The sequence below is a fragment of the Macrotis lagotis genome, chromosome 1 (assembly GCF_037893015.1).
Source record: "Macrotis lagotis isolate mMagLag1 chromosome 1, bilby.v1.9.chrom.fasta, whole genome shotgun sequence".
In the NCBI taxonomy this organism is placed as follows: Eukaryota; Metazoa; Chordata; class Mammalia; order Peramelemorphia; family Peramelidae; genus Macrotis; species Macrotis lagotis.
This window is the reverse complement of record NC_133658.1, coordinates 668135506-668151634: the sequence shown is the minus strand read 5'-3', so window position 1 is coordinate 668151634 and position 16129 is coordinate 668135506. Positions and strand designations below refer to the sequence as shown.

The 16129-nt window shown below is 33.6% G+C and overlaps 1 protein-coding gene across 7 annotated transcripts in view; it reads left to right on the top strand.

Moving 5' to 3' along the window:
• Positions 1-16129, top strand: part of GULP1 (GULP PTB domain containing engulfment adaptor 1) — a 454164-nt gene that overhangs the window by 112545 nt on the left and 325490 nt on the right. The window lies entirely within an intron of this gene.

The following is a 16129-nucleotide window of genomic DNA, read 5'->3' as shown; positions in this document are numbered from 1 at the left end:
TGCTACTACCTTGTTAAATTTTAATTAAATTTTCTTGCTGATTATGAGCAAGTCAGAAATGAAGTGTGCTTCCCTCTCTCTGAGACTCTGGAAGATTTATATTATATAGGATTTTGAAATCCACATATCCCGTGTATACAGTTAAGCAGTTATACATAGAACTCAGTCTGAAAACAAGTTAGATTGTAGTATTCTAGTAGTGATGCCAAGGAAATGCTAGGTAGAGAAAAATGATATGATTCTAGCAAATAGTAACTTGTACTTTTCCATACTGACCTTCTGCCTACAAAAGCTTTGCTGGTTTTCAAACATTTCTAGGAAAACTTTGTTTTGTGCCTTTCCTTGAGCTGATAGAGACTATTTCACAAATTTTGTATCTGATCAGAAATTTTACCCATCCCATATTCTCTCTGTCCAGTAAATATTCCTATGCCTTATGTCAAAGTTGTCATGACATGGAAAACTATCTGGCCCACTGAGGCCTACAAAGAATGTTGAGATAACAAGCAATGAGCAAACTAGGTTTTACTATTTCTGATGTGATTCTCTAAACCAAATTTGCTCAGAAGAAGCCCTCCCCAAATCCTCATAACTCACCCCCTTGCTTGGTTTTCCCTTGAAAAGTTTACCGCTATCTCCACTCCTTTGTTGGTTCTTTACTGGAACTCAGTCCACTTGGAGAAGTACATAAAAAAGCCAATCTGTTTTCACTCTTGGGTTACTGAATCTATGAATTCATCACTCAGCTCAGTCCAAACCCCAATCTCCAAAAATAGGAATAGCCCTACAGATTACTGATAATAGTTGCCTTTCTGGGAGTCCAACCTGCTAATGGGAATACAAGGACAAGGTAGGTACATAGTCCAATGGTGCTAATAGAAAAATTCAGTGTGCTGCTTTTTCTTGACATTGTTATTATTCCTGAAAACCCAGTACACATGTATACCTTAGAGAGACTAGGTATCAAATCTTCATCTGACAAATGATAAATTACAAAATTTCAAGTATTAGAATCAATACGTTAGCTATTTAGTAAAGGGACTACGCTGTCTATTTAATAAAGAGTTCACCATTTGGAGAATTTATGAGACATTAAAAAAGAATAAGGCTATCCATGTACAGTTTTATGGAAAAGTTCTAGAAAACAGGAATAAATATACCATATCAAAGTAATTAAGTTCACATCAATTCTGTTGTATTGCCTTTGTGTTCTTTATTTTAGAGAGCTTATGGTACAGTGAATAGAAGACCAGAGTTGGAGTCAAGGAAGATTAGAATTCAATTCTTGCTTCTCATATATATTGACAAGTGACTAAACATTTTGTCTCCTCATATAACTCTAAGAATTAAGAGTGTTTTAGTGCAATTCTAAGTTATTAAAACTTAAATTGCAAAACATTAGATAATCTTAAATTTTCTTTTGAAGTTCTACACAAAAAAAAATCATAGTTCTAGGCTATATTATTTCTCCTCACCCCAAACAAAAAAACCAAACCTAGGATGACAATGACAATTGTGTATATTTTATTAAAAGAAATTTAGAATAATAATAGGGGTGTGGAGTGATCTTGTATAGATAATCAGTCAACATCTTTGCACATAATTATATTGTAATATTAGTGATTCTAATGAAGAGACATTCTAAGTCTTTAGGGATTGAGGGGAGATATAGCCTGGATGTTATTTATGTCTATCTACAAATCTAGACCTTACAGTCATTGTTTGTTGTCCCATTTTTAATGAAAATAAGATGCTGTACCACCACTAGTAAAATAATTGCCATTTAAAATACCTCTTCTGAAAGCAGCATAAGAAGATATTTAAAAAAAAAAGGCACAAGTATATTTTATTAATTCCTGGAAAGTCTCTTAAAGGTTTTCAGTCTTCATATATCGCAGCTTTTTGTGACAAAATCTTTCTTGCTATCCTCATGAACAAGATGGAGAGATGTAAGTTAGATAATGGTGTATTTAATTGGCTCAACTGGTGGAATGACTGACCACCACATTTAAAGCATTGTCATTAATCAATTAGTGTCAATATAGCAGGAGGTCTCTAGTGCTTCAAAGATCTGTCCTTGGACCTGTACTGTTTTACATTTTTATCATTGACTTGAGTAAAGGGAAATCTTGTAGAATTTACAGATTACACAAAGTTGAGAGGAATGGATAATATGTTAGATATGACAGTCAGGATCTAAATAGATAAGTTAAGATGATAGGCTGAATCTAAAACAAGGTTAGCTATAAGAATTCAAGTCATTTTCACTAATAGTAAGAGTTGAGGCTTGACTAGATAAAAGTTTGTTAGAAAAGAATCTGGGGTTTTAGTGAACTAAGAGCTCAATATGAATCAAGTAAGCCAAGAAAGTAAATGCTATATTCAAAGAACCTTGATGTTTAGAAGATGGAGGTGATAATTCTGTTGTATCTGGTACCAGGTCAGATAGTATTTTCTGTATTATGTTTGTTTCTCTAAGTAAGATTGATAAAAATGTTGATAAAATTATGAGCATCCTAAGGAGAACAATTGAGAGAGTTCCATACTAACAGATCATACTGTACAAGTATTTTTTCATGGATCTAGGTATATTTGGTACAGAGAATTTAAGATTTACTGGGAGGGAGTGCATATGAAAAAAATTAGATTTGTTTTTCTTGTTCCTTGAAAACAGAATTAGGAAATTGATTGAAAATTGCAGGATCACATTTCAGCTGAATATAGAGAAAGACTCCTCTTAATTAAAACAATCTAACAGTATGACAGACCACTTTGGGAGTAAAAGGATCCTTTTCACCACAGGTCTTAAAAAGTACCAGATAGCTTCCTAGCTTCTTTCCCACTCAACCAATCTTTTTTTCCCCCCTGTTTTCTCACCCTTATACACACAAATATACATGCATGCATAATGTGTGTATGCGCATGTATATGATACTGGCTATTATCCTCCATTTTTTTTTATTGATTTAAGACAGTGGGGTTGAGTGACTTGCCCAAGGTCCTACAGCTAGGCAATTATTAATTGGGATTTGATTATTGATTGGTATTTGAACTCAGGTCCTCCTGACTGCAGGACTGGTATTCTATCCACTGTGCCACACCTAGTTACCCCTTGATCTCCATTTTTAAAGAAGACCAAATTGGCATACTGTTCGAGGCAAATTAAAATATGGTTGCTTAGACCAATATGAGCTTGGAATGTCCTACCATAGTTGGGTACAAATAGTACATATGGGCTAGTTACTCTAAACTTATGTTTCCTTTGAGCTGCTTCAATTCTACCTTTCTCATAGAGCACGGTACCTTCCCTGATGAGGGCATGCCATGGTGGCAGGTCCTGTGCTAGTGTCTCCCATGCTGTACAATCAATTCCAAAATTCTTAAGACACTCTTCAGAGTCCCTGTTACTTCTGGGGGTCTACTTTTTCCCCCCACATGCATATGCATATCTTTAAGTTGTATAATTTCTTTCCATCCTTCCTTTTCATCCCTTCCCCTCAACATCTAACAGTCATGTAAATATTTGTACATTCACATTTATATTTAACGTTTTCCGATTAGTCATTTTCAGTATGAGGAATTAGAATTAAGGAAAAAAGAAAGAAAACCAAGAGATAGGAAAGAAATACATAAGAGAAATTTTTTAAAAGTGAGTATAGTGTTTGTTCAGTTTCAGTAGGGGTTTTTTGTTTTGTTTTGTTTGTTTTTCTTCCTCTGGATGGGAATAGCATTTTTCATAGTTGAAACATAGCTAGGGTTGTCCTAGCTCTCTGAACTGCTGAGAGGAGCTGCTACCATCAAGGTTGATCAACTAACCATGTTATTGTTAACATGCACAATGTTCTCTTGATTTTGCTCCCTTTGCTCAGCATCAGGTCCTGTAATTCATTCCATGCTTCTCTAGAGTATTTTCATTCATGGTTTCTTATAAAATTGTATTCTATAATATTTATATACCATAACTTGTTCAGCCATTCCCCAACTGATGGGTATCCCCTCAATTTCCAATTCTTTGTCACTACAAAAAAGAGCTGCTATGAATATTTTGGGACATATGGGATCTTTCACATTTTTTATGTTTTGCATAGAGGCCTAATATTGGAATTGCTGGGTCAAAAGGTATGATAGTTTTATTACTCTTTATGCATAGTTCTATATTGCTCTCCAGAATGGTTGGATCAGTTCACAACTCCACCAACAATGCTTTGCCCTCAGATATATGGTATTTCAGGTCCTCAGTTCCTTCCTTCAGTGTTAAAACTGATAAGTCCTGTGTAAGTCTGTTTGCATTTCCTTTGTATTTAAATTGCTTGTTTTATGCTGCTTGTAGTATTTTCTTCTTTATTTGAGAATCTAGAATTTGTCTATAATAACCTTTGGAGTTTTTATCCAAGGGGTTCTCTTTCTGGAGGAGTTCTATGTATTCTTTCAATGAGTTTTTGGTCTTCTTACTCTAGCAGATTTGGACAGTTATCCCTGACAATTTCCTGAAAGATGTTTTCCAGGTTCTTATTTTTTAAATTTATTTTTGTTTTTTTTTAGCGTTTTTTTGCAAGGCAAACGGGGTTAAGTGGCTTGCCCAAGGCCACACAGCTAGGTAATTATTAAGTGTCTGAGACTGGATTTGAACCCAGGTACTCCTGACTCCAGGGCCGGTGCTTTATCCACTATGCCACCTGGCCACCCCCTTAAATTTATTTTTATTAAAGATATTATTTGAGTTTTACAATTCCCCCCCAATCTTGCTTCCCTCCGCCCATCCCCCCACAAATAGCACTCCAGGTTCTTATTTTGATCTAGGCTTTCTAGTTGTCCAATGATTCATAAATTATCTCTCCTGGTTCTGTTTTCCAGGTTGTTTGTTTTTCCTAAAAGTTACTTTATGTTTTCTTCAATTTTTTTTAGCCTTTTTACTTTGATGAAATCTTGTAGTCTTGTAGATTCATTGATTTCTATTAGTCCAATTCTAATTTTTAGGGTTTTATTTTCTTTAATTACCTTTTGTATTTCCTTTTCTAGTTGGTTAATTTTACCCTTTGCTGAGTTGCATTCCTTTTCCAGTTGGTTATTTTTTACTTTAAAAGGAGTTGACTTCTTTAGTCAGTTTTTCATAATTTTTCTGCATAAATCTCATTTCTTTTTTATCCATTTTTTCTTCTTTGGTTTTTAAATTCTATTTTAAACTCTTCTGTAAGCTTTTGGATTTGAGTTCAATTCATTACACTCTTTTTGAGGCTTCTCCTGTAGGTAATCTTTTACTGCTTTCTTTATCTAAGGTGGCATTTTTAATCTTAAGCTGAGATGGCATTATTATCTTTATCTGAGGTGGCATTATTATCTTTATCTGAGGTGGCATTATTATCTTTATCTACATGGGAATTTTCTCTAGTGAGTGCTCTTTTAGCATTTTTGCTCATCTTTATTGTTTGAGCTTTGCTCCTGAGGTATAGGGATTATAGACCCAAACTTTTTGTGCTGGGGCTGGGATCTAATCCATAATTTGTTGTTGCCTATGCAGTTTAGGCCTTGCCTTTATAGAGGTTTGTTCCCAACCCGGTCCTGTCTTTTGCCCCAGTGTTTCCAAGGTTCAGACTTTGGTGTTGGGACCCTCCTAGCTGGCTTGCTATGTAGCTGCTGGGATCTCAGCTGTTGTCATGCTGTCCGGACCTGGATTGCACTATAGTCTCCGCCTTTCCCACCTCCTGGGCTTTACTTCCTCTTTTCCCCCCAAAGAGACAGATCTTCACTGAAGATCCTCCACTATGTCTACCATTAAAAACTTCTTTAGATCTTGTCTTTTTTTTATGGTAGGAATCTTCTGACCCTATTGTAAGCATTTGCCTTTTTCAGTTCTCCATGAAATAGTCTTTTTGGCAAGCATAGATTTATATGTTGCAATATGTTTATCTTTGTATGTACACATGTATGCATAAATTTATGTGTCTAGATCAGAAAAAAATGGTATGTGACAATTATTACATTTTGGTTTTTGAAAGGAATGTTCCAATATTTCTAAATATATATAGATGTGAAATCTAAACTATTATGTGGTAAAACTGCTAGCTTGTATTAATTATAGTTATAGGAATGTTCTTGAAAAACAGACAGCTATTCTTACTTGTAAAGGCAGTAAATGTAGAAATGTGAAACTGTCCTACTAATACTTAGTCCATTGTACTTTTTAAAAATGAATTTCTATGCATTTCCTTTATCTTGAACAAATATACATGAGCTTGAATGTGAGACTGAATGGTGTATTCACAAAAATTAACCAACAATCTGATCATAAACATTTTTAACATTTGATTCATTTAGTTATAGGATATTTATGTAGGTTAAAAATTATGTTAGAATATTGAATACTATTGAATACCAAAGTATGGAAATTTTATTGAAAGACTGAATTTTGTTGCTATAATCCTCATATATTTATTTTTTTTTAATTTAAGGCAGTGGGGTTAAGTGCCTTGTCCAAGGTCACACAGCTAGGCAATTATTAAGCATCTGAATCTGGATTTGAACTCAGGTCCTCCTGATTCCAGGAAGAGTACTCTATCAACTGTGCCACCTAGCTGTCCCTTTAATCTTCATCTATTGATCAGTCTATGGTAAACTTTATTTACTACTGAAAATGATTAAAATAGTTAAAGATCCAATATATAATGAAGACAATATTATGTGCATAGTGTTTGTATGACTTTTTCTAAAGAGTGAATTAAAAGGGCATTTATTTCAGTTAATGTAAGATAGTGATCATTAACTTGTTTTCCCTCAGCTATGAAAAATTTAGTTAATCCAAAACATGTGTTGAAATTTATATTTGAATAGCATCAATACTTTATGAATATTCATATAAATATGATTATATACTAAAGAACTGCAAAATTTGAAGGTAGTAAAGACTTTATCTTCATTGAAGAGCTATGTTAGCTAATTAAGTACTTTTAACCTGAATTTTCTAAGGGAAATTTTTTTTTTAGGTTTTTTGCAAGGCAAATAGGGTTAAGTGGCTTGCCCAAGGCCACACAGCTAGGTAATTTTTTTTTAAGTGTCTGAGACCGGATTTGAACCCAGGTACTCCTGACTCCAAGGCAGGTGCTTTATCCACTACGCCACCTAGCTGCCCCTCTAAGGGAAATTTTAAAACAAAGTGTGGAGATTCTTCATTGCAACAGATACTTGTGTCTCTTTATTTTGATGCTAATTATAAGAAAATAGAAGTCACATAACAGTAAGTGCTGAAAGATTTCTGCATATATATACACAGAATGTTATTTTAGTAAAGGCATGAAATAATTTCTTTAAATTCCCCATTGGATCTCGGAATCTCATCTATATTCCATGCCAAAATGCAGATTGTGACATGCATGCTTAAACATCCTATGTGACTCTTGTCTATGCCCTTCCATAAATTTGCCAAAGAAGTCTATGTGACATACTGGGAGTCTTCTTAACTGTCTCTTGATGTCTTGAGGATACCAAAAATAGGTTTCTATTGTTTTATAATGTGATCTCTCCACTTTCTTTTCATTGTGATTTTATCTGTGGACATCTTTTATTACATAGTACATACAGCCTGCTCACACCTAGCATGTGCCTCAGTATTCATTAACTGAAATCATGTATCAGTATCAGCACAAGATAACCATTATTTCTGAGAGATGTTTGGGCTCCTTAAAGGACTTTTGTAGTTTTCCAAAACTTGTCTTTTTGCATTTCAATTCTGGTCTAATTTAAGGTTGTTCATCTAATTACATGTCTTACTATTTTGATAGTAGTCATTTTTTCTTCATGTTTTTTAACCCTGCCCAGATTTTTAGTTTAGATTCTTTTAATTAGTTTTGAATTTTTTTCTTGGAGATTCTGAAATGTTCTGGAGCTTCATGTAACAGGCATACAAATAATACAAACAACAAAAAAGTAAAGTCATTGGAAGGACTTCAGCATTCCTAAATAAACCCTCTTCAACTTGGATTAAGGTCTGTATCTCCTTCAGGAAAGTGTCAAATGCCTTTGATGAACATATGCCTTCCAGTTTTATTCCTTACATAATATAAAAACAATGTTATCTCTAGTAGAAACTTCCAGAACATTGTTGAGAAAGCAATAAAATAATGAATTTGGTGTTTTTGGAAGATGAGTCAGAATATAATTAGAGATTTTCCATAGGATCTACTGAATTCTTAAGAGGATTAAATTAGGATAAAAAAGCTACAAGTCTAGAGAAATAGATTCAACCATGTTTCTGGTGGGAACTAGAGCATTAGCTATGTCACACACACAGACACAGATATAAATACACAAATACACAAATACACATGCACCTTCCCCCCAAACACACACAGAGATGCCTTGTGATTCAGAGAAAATAAAATCTAAGGAGAAAAAAAGAAAGGAAAATTTCTTAATAATTCAAGCTATCACAAAGTGGAAATAGGCTACCTTGGAGTGGAACATGTATCTCTTACATGAGGTTTTCAAATAAAGAGTGTATGACCATCTGTTAGGTATGTTAGAGTGGGGATTCTTCTTTCCTGTGTTTAGAAAGGAGAACAGCTAATGTCTCATCCAGCTGAGATTTTGTGGAACTTTTTCCTCATAATAGTTCATGAATTAGTTTAGTGAGCTTGGCTCCTGATTCAAGATTGTCTTCTCCTGAACAATTAGTGAGTTAAATTTAAATGATTGATTGATATTTAGTACATAGTTTTATAGCCTTTAGTCATTATAATAGTATTTTAAGTGACTTCAATAAATACTGTTCTGTTTGTTGATTTTTGTTTGATTTTCATACAATTGAACTGAAAAATCATTTAGAATTCAGGTTGCATTAGATTAGCATCAATTTTCTTAATATGAATATAATAAGTATGATTGATATTTGGGTTCATTAACACTTCTAAGGACTTAATCAATTAGATAAATTACAAATTTTATACTGTAAGAAGAAATGTGTGGACTACATCCACACCACTCCTATTGTTTGAAATATATACATTCTTCCTTACCTTCATCCCTTAGAATTTCTAGCTTTCTTAAAGACTCAATTTTTAATGCCAAATCCTAAATTTTGTGATTCTTCTGGTTGACAGTCTCTTCCCCAATGTTACTTTATATTACCATATTTCCCCATGGAGAAGATGCACCCTTTTTCAAAAAATTTGGGATCTAAAAACTGGGAGCATCTTATACCATGGTTGTAGATTTTTTTAACTTGCATTTTCCACTTTTTTTGCACTTGTTGTCTTTCTGTTAATTGTTTGACATTTGATACTGATTTATTAGGTTACATTTTGCCACGTTCTGCCCAGAAATGGCTCAGAAAAGATTTTTGTACAATGCTGAATTGAAGTTCAAAGTAATCCAGTTTGCAAAAGTGAATGGAAATTGTGCTACTAAACTGGCTCCATGAAGAAGGAAACCCTCCTGAAAATGCCCAGGCAGAAGAAGGCAATGGGAGGCAAATGGCCTGAGTTAGAGAGGGAATTGAAGAGATGGATTGAAGAGCAAAGGGCCATTCGAATTCCTTTGTCCAAAACAATGGTTCAGCAGGAGGCCAGAAACTGATTTCAAATGACACATTTGGTGCTTCAGGTTCAAGAAATGGAATGGACTTAGCATGTGTCCATGAACCAGACTTGCCCAAAAGATGCCTGAAAGCCATGACCAGAAGGACCTTAGATTTCATGATAAATAATATTTGAGTTCAATAACTTCATGTAATATGCTTTTTTCCCAAATTTTGGGCCCCCAAATTAGGTTGCATCTTATATATGGGGAAATATGGTACCTACCTGTTCTCATTTTCTCCCCCTACCTCCACGTAGAAGGGAGATAAGGAAGATAATGGGGAAAGGAAAGCATTTATTAAATGTCCACTCTGTCCCAAGTAGAATGCTAAGTGCTTTAGAATATTATTTCATTTGATCCTCAAAGATAACTCTGTGAGGTAGCTGCTATTACTATTCACTTTTTACAGATCATGACACTGAGGCAAAATAAGGTTAAATAACTTGCCCAGGCCAGGGCTACATGGTTGCTCAGAGGAATAGTAGGTGAAATGTGATTTGAACTGAGGTCCTTCAAGTGAGGTGCTCTTTAACTATGTTGCTTAGCTGAATCTAGTTGCCTCAGTCTTTGTTTCTGTCATAGATGGATAGCTATGTGCATATATATATATGTATATAGATATAGATTTTCACAATATGTTTATGTGTATATGCATACATACATATATATGATTGTTGAACAGGATTGCAGTATTTATGATAGGATCATGCACATTGATGCCTAAGCTACTTCTATAGAAATATCTAATAGAACAGATAAAAATACAACACTTGATTGTGGAAAGTGGATAATAAGTAAAAAGCTGTGAGAAAGAGGAGAAAGATAATTGTTAGTTGGACATAATCATGAAGGTTTCTCAGAGGTTGAGGGATTTCTAATATGTCAGTAATATAGAGCCCACAGCTCCTAATCACATTTAGACTATTTGGTCATTGTTTACTCTTGTAGTATTTCTAGTTTAGGAAATAAGATATTTAGATAATTAGATAATCACTGTACTTTCCAAAGCATCATTTGTATTTATCTTAGAAAACTTTTAATTGAGTGCTCAGTGTCATTATGTACCTATACAGAAAAGAATATCTATTTAAAATTCAAAAAAGTTTTCCTAATTCTTTACTGTTTTATAAGATTTGTTTTTCTTAGCTTTAGACTATTTAATTTCTAATAGCTTAGCTTCCAGTTTTCAGTTCTTTTATCAATTGCTGTAACTCTCAGTTGTAATTGGTTTTCTGAGGTGTTGAAATCCATGGTGAATCTAATATCTTATAGATTGAAAATCCTTGATAGGTGTGAGTTATTGCTGTGAAGTTACCTATTTGGGGAATTAAAGAATTTACCATTTTTGCCTATCAGTTGAAAACTTGGTGCCTTTGCAAATACTAACACAAATCACTAGATCATGTCATTATTCTACAATTTAGCATGAGACTATTTGCTCACCTCACAGTATTACAAGTGCTTTGCCCACTAATGATATAAAATGCTTTGTATTGATTAAAATTAAATTAAATTAAATTAAAAACAAAAAGCAATCCATTGGGATAGATTTTCCTAAGTTATATTCTTGTGTTATATTAATATTAATATGACTTATTATATTCTTTTTGTCCATTAAAGTACTAACAATGATAATTTATTGACTTGGGGGTTCATTAGTAATCCTTGGTAGTCCTTCTATGATGATTTCCATCAACTATGATGTTATTTGTTATATAAGTTTTGTTTTCCTTTTCTTTTCTGATTTCTTCCCTGATTTTAATTTGGAATTGTAGAGTTGAGAGGAAAAAAGGGCTACAGATAGTGTTAATGATTCATTGAAACTTCTTTTTAAATAAACATAACTCATAAGGAAAAGGAATCATAAACAAATAATATAGTTTTTGAAAGTTGCATGTTGAATTTGTTAAATACTTAAGGGGAAGAGCAAAATGGGGAGTGGTGGTACAGGGTAGTTTTCAGGATTTAAAAAAATACTCCAAAAGGATCTTATTTAAAAACAGATAGCTTTATTGTACAATAACATTATCTGTATACAACATCTGTAAATACATGCTTTAAGGTTGGAGGAAGAAGTAAAAACAATACTAAAAGATTCTGGAAAGACTTTCTGAAGTAGGGGACATTTGAGGGGAACTTTAAAGGACATATAGGAATTAAAAAAGGTGAAGGTAGTTAGGATGGATATTACAGACATGAGCAAAACTGTCCAAGCATTTGCACAGGTATGTGGGAAGGCAGGGAATGATGGTAAGCCAAAATTTATTCAGTTTGGCTGGAGCACAGAGAAGAGAATTATAACAATAGATATGACTGCAAACAGAGAGTTATGCCACTTTCTAAGGGCTCCTTAAATGGCACTTAAATAAGTTTGAACTTTACCTGGGAGACTATGGAGGACTACTAAAGACTTTGGAGTAAAAGATCCTGGCAGATAGGATGTTGGACTTTCAGAAGAGATAATGCACATAAAGTGGTTTGCAAATCTTAAAAAAATACTATATGTCAGCTTATATTGATTATTATTAGTACTATTAGGCAGATAGGTGATGTAATGGATAGAGTCCTGGGTCTGGAGTCAGGAATATTCATTTTCTTGAGTACAAATCTGGTCTCATATACTTACTAGCAGGGTGACTCTAGACAAAGTCACTAAACCTTGTTTGACTCAGTTTCCTCATCTGTAAAATGAGCTGGAGAAAGAAATGGCAAACCACTCCAGTATCTTTATCAAAAAACTCCAAATGGGATCACAGGGAGTTGGACCAACTAGTAGTAGTGGTAGTGATAGTAGTAGTAATAAAGATGCCTCCATCTATCAGATTATTCAATCAGAGGTAAGAAAGATTCAGTAAAATTAAGGAAATCTGTAACTCAACTGACCTTTATTAAGCACTAAAACCCTGTGCTTAGAATTGGGTGTGCAAAGGCAAAAAACAGGAACAAAAACAAATAAAAAACATTCTTTCTCCTAAGGAACTTAACATCTTCTGAATGAATCTATTGTAGTCATATAATTAGGGCACCATGAGGAAACATACTTAGACTGGGAGTCAGATGCTAGAGGTATAGAGGTAAAACATGAAACAAGTGAACTGAACTTGGCATGGTTTTAATATTTAAAATATGTAATTTCATTGGTATGATATAGATTGTAATTGAATTAGTAAATAGTGTCAGGTATCATCTCTGGAAATATATATATATATAGTTTTATATATATATATATATAGTTATATACATATGTCTAAATATATACATATATATGTGTATGTGTGTATGTTTGTATGATTAACTTCTCTGAATTAACGAGTTTGATCTGAAGGTGATGATGGGTTTCCTACTAGGTCCATGTTCAAAACCTTCTTGAATTGGTAGGACCAATAGATTTTTTCATTTCATTGGCATGGCCTTTGAAAGAGTAGCAGGGTTACCTCCATTCCATGTACGGCCTTAGTAGTAGATATACAGACATAGACTAGGTATAGCAAATCACATTATTACAGACTAGTAAATGAAGAAGTTGCCCCTTCCTTTCTTTAACACAAAACCTACCCTCAAACTCAGATTTATACAGTAGATGAATTAGGATATTTTAATTTACTCTTCAGTAGCAAATTATTTGGTTTTTAAAAACAATTATTTGCAGAATTGCTTTAAGTGTTTCAGTACCCTAAAAGTAAAATGTGGTTTAAAAATTCAATGTTCAGTCAATTATTCGAAAATATGTCTATTTTATAAAATGTACTGTGCACAAATTAAATATTTTAATAGTAGTCCTCAGTTCTGAGAGACAGTGTGACATACTGAATAGGGCTGGCCTTGAGGCCAGGAAAGGCTGGATTTAAATCAAATCTCTGACACATAATGGCTATGTGACTTGAGGTAAGTCATGTATCCCCTTAGTTGTCCCCACAGGTCACTCACTAAAACTACAAATTACAGAGAAGATACCACCTGCATTCTCTTCTCAGAGTGCTTTATACTGATTGATCACATCTCTACTCCCTATTCTTTTCCTATAGTCAACATAGTAGGAAAAAAAAATATCATGATTACATTTGTTGATTTCAGAGTTACTTTTAGTCAACAAATGAATATCAGAATTTTCCTAAAAAGTTGTTTTATCACATTTAATATAAGTTATTTGGGATTTTTACATTATTGACTTTATATGCAATTGTCAAAATAAAAAAAAGTTTGAAGTTCTTATTTGGGTGTTTTCATCTTCTTGATAATGTAGCAAATAATAATAATAAGCAATAAAGGGGGAGAAAAGAAGAAAAATAATTCATACTGAGGATGCTTCGGATTGAGTTGGCAATGATGCCTAAGATGCCTTCTTTTTTTTAATTGAAATTTTATTTTATTTTTCCAATTACATGTAAAAGATAGTTTTCAACATTCATTCATTTGCAAGTTTTTGATTTCCACATTTTTCTACCACACTACCTTTCCCTTCCTCTCCCCTTGGGGGTGAACAATCTAATAAAAGTTGTACATCTATAATTATGTTTAACATATTTCCATTTTAGTCACATTGTGAAGGGAATTAGAACCAAGGAGAAAGAAAAATTCATGAGAAAGAAAGGAAAAACCTAAGTTTTTAAAAAGTGAACATAGTATGCTTTGCTCTTCATTCAGACTCCATAGTTTTTTCTCTGTATGTGGATGTCATTGCCCAAAACAGGTCTTTCAGGATTGTCTTTGATCTCTGAGCTACTGGGAGGAGCTGCATCTACCATAGTTGATCATAAGATGTCTCTAATATATGTAATTCCACAATTCTAAGATTATGAATTAAAAAAGAAAAAGAAAGTATTTGGATTTCATTTAAAAATGAATTCATTCACTCAGGTGATTGTCTAGAATATTTTCAACTGTACATCTTTGATTTCTCTTTGATGTTGCCTTGGATATATGGATTTATTTCCTATTCATTAGCTATTCATCAGTCTTTGTGCAACTTGACTTTTGGTGGGAAGGGAGAGAGAAGTATTGAATTTATAGCTTAGTACACTTTTCCCCATTAAGGGATAGTCAGAAGCTCAACTTGAACCTAAAGACTCCTTCCCTTAGGCTAATGATAGTTAAGGGGAGGAAAAAAGGCATACATATCATTCTGACCAATTACCCTTTCTTGGAGGAGAGCAGAGTAGACAGCCTCTGGCATCAATCTTCTTTTTTCTTTTCCTTCCCTTCAGAAATCAGTCTACTTTGGAGAAAAGTCGACAAAGGAGCCTCATGACTCCTTGCCAGCTACATTTTGACAGATTCATGAGAACACACATAAACTATATAGGCAAAATATACAATACCCTTGCATGTCTTATATATCATTTTGTCATGTAAATGAACCAGTATTCTTAAAGACTCTTGTTACAGAATATATTTTCTGATGACTACTTGGCTGAAAAAAGCTTTAAATATCTTCCTTGTGATAAAAGGTATACCCCAAAGTGCAAGGACCAACATGTAAAGAATATCTTATTACTAGAAGCAGGTTGGTCATAATTCATTTAAACTTAGGAAACATTATTCAGTGTCCCAAGTGCTAGGCATTGGGGATAAAAGAAAATTTACTATTTGCCTTCAAGAAGCTTATATTTCCTTAGAAACTATAACTTATAAACTTTTAACATGTACTTTGAAGGAAAAAATTGTTTGTGTGACTAGAACATCCCATGAAATTGACAGTGAAATCTGAAATTTGTGTATACATTCTTAAAAGTTGCACTGTAAAATAGCATAGTAGAAATGCAGTATAGTATGAAAATTTGAAGTATGGCCATGCAAAACATATCTTCTTCAACATTTAGACAGGAAAGTTCATGTAACTCCAATATGATGTAATTTAAGAGTATGATCAAAAAGAGCAACACACAAAACAGATTCATTTTGGCAAGAACTTCCAAAATTCTATTATTGAAAGCATAACTAAATGCATAATAGACCTATTAAGAATAATTCAACTCTCCTTCAACAGTATTTCCCTGGCCTTTTTTATCCCTTTGAAAGAAATGAAGAAGTAAGCACAAGTTCATTCTGGAGGAATATCTTCACTATATTATTAAATTGCTTTCTTCTGCCACATTGTATAAGTCACACTCTGGGCTGCAAATAGTTTAATGTAACAGATGGAATTTCAAGGGAAATTGAGATGAGAGGAGGACAGTCTGGCAGAGATGAAACTAAAAGCTGTTTCTAGAATAGTAAAAGCTTTTGTTAATCAGAATTTTCAAAGAATGAAACTCTTTGACAATTCTGATTTGTAAAAGTTTATACCAGTTGCTCCAGGTGGTTTGCCTTTGATCACTTTTCTTTTAAAGCCATAGAAATACATGGAAGGGCTGTGATTTATACACATATAGGTCATCTTCCTTCCAGAAAGCCCTTTGGGACAGAAGTTCTGTGCTCCAATTTCTGCTCCCTCCCCTAAATTAGAAGACAATCCGTCAGGAAATATAAGTCAGTCTAGAGTTGCATTACTTATTCCATGCAATTTCTATATCAGACAGAACAAAAGTTGAAGGTTTGTGTTGTCATGGGATATCAGAAC